The sequence below is a fragment of the Sus scrofa genome, chromosome 6 (genome assembly GCF_000003025.6).
Source record: "Sus scrofa isolate TJ Tabasco breed Duroc chromosome 6, Sscrofa11.1, whole genome shotgun sequence".
Lineage (NCBI taxonomy): Eukaryota > Metazoa > Chordata > Mammalia > Artiodactyla > Suidae > Sus > Sus scrofa.
Genome location: NC_010448.4, coordinates 84,833,847 through 84,840,927, shown reverse-complemented (window position 1 = coordinate 84,840,927; position 7,081 = coordinate 84,833,847).

Below are 7,081 nucleotides of genomic sequence, written 5' to 3'. Positions count from 1 at the left end.
TAACAGATTTATTAATATACCCAATTTACAGATGAGAAGACTGAGGCTTAAGGAGTTTAAGCAGCTTTTTCAAGGTCACCCAGACAGTAAGTGGAGGAGTCAGGATTTGTCTAGTGGCCAATGTCAGGGTTATGGAGAGAAAACGGTGTTAAGCAGTTCAAGGAGACCCTAAGCCAAACCCCAGCCTTTTCATTCATTCACTGGCTGTGTGACCTTGGGCAAGTCTCTGGAGCTCTCTGGTCTCTATCTCTATTAACGGGAAGAATAACTGTGCTTCACAGGGGGATAACACAGGTGATGTCTAGATCAGGGCCTGGTACACAGTAGGTGCTCAATAGAGGGTGTTCCTGTCTCCCTTCCTTCTCTCCTGCCTCTGGTAGAGATTCCAGGCCTGTGGGCAGATGCCTGGCCAGGCGGACCTAGCTGTCCTTGAAACAATGTTTGTGTTCCCTCCTCCCGTACTGAGAAGAGCTGGGGGGGAGGGGTTGTGGAGAGCACCCCTACACCCAGGCTCTCTCCATTCCCAGGGAGCCTCAGTCTGCTGGGGTTTAGGGGATCATCTCCAGTCTGATGGAGACACAGCCCAATCAGAGAGGGGAGATGCTGGCCCCAGCCTGACACAGAAACCACAGCATTGTGCCACCTCACTGCACAGTGTATGTGGCTGGGCTGTACACACAGGAGGTAGAAGGGTTGGTGCTCAGGCAGGGAGGGTGTCTGGCATTCTGACCTATGTCCAGTGAGCTGCTGGGGCCATTACCTGTTGGAAGGTAAGCATGTTGTGTGGACAGCAGCTGGAGAGGTTGGCACATCCTTGACAGCTGGTCCTTGTCAAGGTGACAGCCTGGTAGGCAGCAAAAGCTATGCATGGTGGAACAAACAAGAATGACACCCTGGGGGCCCGAGTCACCCAAATTGGCCAACTTTCTTCCGCTCACTGCTACTGACACCCTCTCACTGAGCGCCCCTGTTCCCCAAGGGCCTCAGGTCTCAGAGGCTGAGGAGATACCAGAGACCACTGAGGCAGAACTGGCTCCCCCCACCGCCATGGGGCTCCCAAATCAGGAAATAAGCAAGCCCCCCATGAAAGCAGGAGGGACTGCAGGCAGACCACCCTTGGAAGCAAGGGTCTGCACCCAGCAATGCTCCCCGCTCTTGAGAGATGGCTACTGAGAAAAAAAAGGGCTTCTTCCTGCCCAGAGGCAGAGGATGGCCTAGTTCACCCGACCCTCATCTGGAAGCCTGGGAGCTCAGACAGGACGCTGCATCGGGACTGGCTTTTCCTTGCTGCCATCAACTTGGAGGCAACAGTGCATAATGGCCCCCAAAGTCATGGTGCCAGCATCACCTTGTAGCCCACACTGAAGGACCGCTTATGGCTGAACTGGAGGGTGCCAATCTGCCCTGGGGGGCAGGAGAGAACATGAGACTGGACTCCCTGGGACCCCCAGAATCCTTGGGCTGCAGACTCAGGGCTCTCTGGGTAGCCTCCAAGGATATGCATCATCTCCAATACCATTCTTGCTCACGTCTGAAATAGTTCAGCCCATCCAATGAAAGACTCCAGCCCCCTCCAAAGCACTCCTGTTTCCTCTGAAATAATCCAGCCGCCCCAGAAGACTTCAACCTCCATAACATTCCAGCTTCTCTCTGAAATACCCTAGATCCTCCTCAGTCCCCATAATACTCTAGCTCCTTCTGAAATAATCCAGCCCTCAGTGAAATTCTGTAGCCCCCACTATGCAATATTCCAATCATCTCTGAGGTGCTCCATCCCCTGCTGTGAATCTTCACTCCACTGTTAAACTGCAGCTCAACTTTATTTATTTATTTATTTTTTGTCTTTTTTTCTTATTTCTTGGGCCGCTCCTGCGACATATGGAGGTTCCCAGGCTAGGGGTCGAATCGGAGCCGTAGCCACCAGCCTACGCCAGAGCCACAGCAACTCGGGATCCGAGCCGCAGCTGCGACCTGCACCACAGCTCATGGCAACGCCGGATCCTTCACCCACTGAGCAAGGGCAGGGACCGAACCCGCAACCTCATGGTTCCTAGTCGGATTCGTGAACCACTGCACCACGACGGGAACTCCCTCAACTTTATTTTTTATTTTATTTTATTTTTTTGTCTTTTTAGGGCTGCTCCTGCTGGTTCAGATGTCCTCCTGGGCCTCAAATGACATCAGGATAGAAGAACTGGAAGATGACCCCACCATCTTCTTCTCAGTGCTCCAGCCAATCAAAATCCTCTTTTAGAAATCTTTCCCCACCCCTGCCCAGGTTAAGAGCCCCACTACTCAAACATTATAGTAATCCCCAAAGTTTGGGGACACCCAGGCCCTGGGGCACAGAACACTGCTGGCCTGCCAGGTCAACTTGTCAGGAGCCCCCGACTGGCTCTGCCACCCAGAGCAATTCCACAGGCTCAGTCAACCCCAGGACCCAGTGAGTTTCCCCTTGTGCTGCTCTAAGTCCCCTGTTCTGTGGCTCCTGGGTCTGTGATTAAATGATAGTGAGGGAGTTCCCACTGTGGTGCAGTGGGTTAAGACACCATCTCAGCAGCTTGGGCCTCTGTGGAGGTAAGGGTTTGATCCCTGACCTGGTGCATTGGGTTAAAGGATCTGGAATTTCCATGACTGTGGTGGGGGTCACAGCTGTGGCTCAGATGCAATCCCTGGCCCGGGAACTTCCATGTGCCATGGGTGAGGCCATTAAAAAAAAAAAAAAAAAGAAAAAAGGAAAAAAAAGATAGTTAGGTCAAGGCCAAGTTGCTTCTGTTCAAGGAACACAGTGACCCAGTAGGGCCTTTGAGTCACTGGGGAGCAAAACTGGGCCCCTGGGGGGCTACCTGCCCTTTTTTGTGCTTGTCTGAGTACCAGCCACCAGGTCAACCTTATGGGAGGGTGAGCGTAGTCAGAGCCTTCGCACGTCCCTGACCACAAGCTGGTTTCATGGAAGGTGATCTTAATTATGGTTAGCAAATGGCAGGAACTAGGTTCCAAGGCTACTCTGTTGTGTTATCTTAGGCAAATCAATTTCCGCCTCTGAGCTGCAGTGGCTTCACCTTCTTTTTTTTTTTTTTTTTTGGTCTATTTAGGGCTGTGTGCGGCATATGGATGTTCCCAGGCTAGGGGTCAAATCAGAGCTACAGCTGCCGGTCTATGCTACAGCCACAGCATCACCAGATCCGAGCCGTGTCTGCAACCCACACCACAGCTCATAGCAATCCTGGATCCTTAACCCACTGAGCGAGGCCAAGGATCGAACCTGCAACCTCATGGTTCTTAGTTGGATTTGTTTCCGCTGTGCCATGATGGGAACTCCCGGCTTCACCTTTGAAACAGTAACACTTATCTGGGCCCTTAGCAGTTTGCTTCAAGGCTCAAGTGAAATAGTGATTATAGAATGGATATGAGTTGGGTTATTTACTGCTGAGACACAGAAGGAAATCCCTGGTGGTTATAGAATGAATCTTTCATTTAACAAATATTTATTGAGTGCCTACTATATGCCAGGCCTGCGTCAGATATAGACACAAAGTATTATTTCTCCCTGTATCAATCAGCTTATGAGGGGGAGGAGACTAGGGTGCAGAGTGATGGTGGGAGAGATTCTAAAACTCCTGATCTGACATCTCTTCCTGGCTCCTGACAGCTTTTTGTTCATCTACGGTGTACAAGGTGCTTTCAAAGCCATTATACACTTTATTCCTCATCCTGGGAGACAAATAAAAAATTCTGGTTTTACTGATGTGGAAACAAAACCTCGAGTTAAGTCACGGCCTAAGATAACATAGCTAGTAACTTATGGGGCCAAAATTATTTTTTTGTGGGGGAGGGCTTTTTAGGGCCACACCCCCAGCATATGGGGGTTCCCAGGCTAGGGGTCCAGTAGGAGCTGTAGCTGCCAGCCTACACCACAGCCACAGCAACCGTGGGATCCAAGCCGTGTCTGCAACCTAAACCATAGTTCATGGCAACGCCAGATCCTTAACCCTCTGAGTGAGGCCAGGGATCGAACTTGCATCCTCATGGATGCTAGTTGAGTTTGTTAACCTCTGAGCCACGACGGGAACTCTTGGGGCCAAAATTCTGGTTTCACTGGTGGTGGAAACGAAAGCCTGATGTTAAGTCGTGGTCTAAGATAACATAGTAACTTATGGGGCCAGTTGGATCCATCCTGCCTTTGACAAGGATGAAGTCAGATCAGCACCACACTCCCTGGCCCTCCATCAGCAAGGTCTATTCCTGGGGGTCCTGGCAGTGGGGCCTGAGCCATCTCTGTCCTCCAGGGGTCCCCGGTCCTATAGAGGACAAGAGATCAGACTCCAGGCAAGACCTCTGGAGGCTGGACAGGCCTCGTATGGTGTCTTGTCCCACCTTGCCCTCGTACAGATCAGAAAACAGAGACACAGAGGTGGGCAGACACTTGCTCAAGGTCACACAGCCCATCAGAGGCCGGGCCTCCATCCCTGTAGACTTGCTACCTGCTAAAGACAAAGCTTGCCAACCGCCCTCCAGTGGTGCAGACAAGAAACGCTCAAGGTTCAGAGAAGGGAGAAAAATATCACTTGCCTAGAAGGCTGAGCAAGAAAAGAGGAGAGAGAGGCTGCCAGCTGGGGGGGGGGGGGGGGAACCTCTGGGCCAAGAGGTTGACAGTAGGACTTGTAATGTCATCGGCATGGGAGCCCATCCCTGCCATACATGAGGCCAGTCCATGAGGACCCCCTCTGTCACTCACTTTGGTGCCTCCTGAGACCAGCATTCTGCTGCTGAGCTATTCTGAGAACGTGGTTTTTCCTGCTCCTGAGCTGAAATTCTGCTGCCTGAGGCTGCATCCACTGGTTAGAATTCTGCTGCCTAGGTCCCCAGAGTGAGTGTCATCCCAGAGTCACTGGGGAGGAGGGGCTCTATCGGAGTTTTCATCTGTGGACAATCTCCTAGCTCTTCCCCAGAACCCATCAGACACTGCCTCCTCCGAGAATCATCCCACCCCAGCCCACCCCCAAGCAAAGTTCATTCCATCCTTCATTCTGCCTTTCAACCAACAGCTACCAAGCACCTACTAGGTGCCAAGCACTATCAATATGCTGGGTAGATTTGGTGACAAAACCCCTGCCCTGTTGGAGCTGAAAGTCTAGGAGGGAGAGAGAAAATCACATTGACGAATACAATGATAGCTGGGTTCCCCCCCAAAAAAAACTAACATTTTTATATTATATTACATTACATTTGGCAATGATATCTCTTTTACTATAGAACAATGACTCACCCATCCTGCTTTTTTTAAAAAAGACAACGACTTTTAAAAATGACCACATCAGTTGTCTTCCAGAATGTTCCACATTATAGATGAGTCTGAAGCTTCCTTTTTGTGTCATTACCCTATTCCTCTAAACCTGGTATCTCTTGTAACTGGAAGTTAGGTAGAAAGCAGGGGTTGGCAAACTTTTTCATAAAGGGGAAGAAAGTAAATATTTGGGGAGTTCCTGCTGTAGCGCAGCGGGTTAAGGATCCTGTGTTGCCACAGCATTTGCTATTCTGTCTCTGGCCTGGGAACATTTGGTGGGTGCAGCCAGAAAAGGGGGGGAAAAGAGATATATTTGGGTCTTTGCAGCTCATACAGTCTCTGTTGCAAGTACTTAGCACTGTCATTGTAGCATGAAAGCAGCTGTACATGGTACACAAATGGAGCGTGGCTGTGTATCAGTACAACTTTATTTATGGATATTGAAATTGGGGTTTAACTTAATTTTCAGATGTCATGCAATATTATCCTTCCTTTGATGTTTTGGAATCATTAAAAAATGTAAAAACCATTCTTAGTTCAAGGGCTGCACAAAAAACAGGCAGAGGGCCATCTTTGACCCATGGTTTGCTAACACTTTGATTGGATTTAGTTAAGCATCTGCAGCAAGACTTCTTCATAGGGGTGGTGCTGATGAATACTTAACATTCATCACCCCTGGAGGCAGGTACTGCCAGCCTGCACCAGTTAAAGGACAGCCACCAGATCTCTCCGTTGAAAAGAGGGATTCTCTTTGCAAATGCCAGATCAGCTGCTCAGAGCTCCTTCAGTACTATGTGAACTTTGTGCTATTTATTTATTTATTTATTTATTTATTTGCTTCTTAGGGCCGCAGTTGAGGCATATGGAGGTTCCCAGGCTAGGGGTCGAATCAGAGCTACAGCTGCTGGCCTACACCACAGCCACAGCAACGCAGGATCCTAGCCATGTCTGCAACCTACACCACAGCTCGAGGCAATGCCAGATCCTTAACCCACTGAGCAAGGCCAGGGATCGAACCCGCAACCTCATGGTTCCTAGTCAGATTCATTTCTGCTGCACCACCACAGAAACTCCCATCATGCTCTTTAAAGTCTTTCTTCTAGTGTTTTTGGCATCTGCTATGCACTGATATGTGTCCCTGTCAAATTCATATGTTGAAGCCAGAACTCCAGTCCAAAGACATGATTATATTTGGAGACAGGACTCTTATGGAAGTAATTAAGGTTAATTAAGGTCATAAGGGTGGGGCACTAATCCAATTAGACTGGTGTCCTTATAAGAAGAGACACCAGAAGAGTTCCTTCTCTCTGTGCCACGTAAGAAAACATGGAGGAGTTCCCGTCATGGCCCAGAGGAAACGACGCCATGTAGGTCGCAGACATGGCTCAGATCTGGCATCATTGTGGCTGTGGTGTAGGCCAGCAGCTGCAGCTCCGATTAGACCCCTAGCCTGGGAACCTCCATATGCTGTGGGTGCGGCCCCCCAAAAGACAAAAGACAAAAAAAGAAAAAGAAATCTTGGAGAAAGTGGCCTTCTGCAAGCCAGGAAGAGAGTTCTCACTGGAAACCCATCCTGCCAGACCTTGACCTGGGACTGCTAGCCTCCAGAACTAAAATAAATGTTTGTTGATTGAGCCACCCAGTCTATGGCTTTTGGTATGGCAGCCCAAGGTTACTAATATAACACCATTGATGATTTTTGCCTAGATCATTGATGATCCTTTTTTTTTTTAGGGCCACACTCAGGCATGTTGAAGTTCCCAAGCTAGGGGTTGAACTGGAGCTACAGCTGCC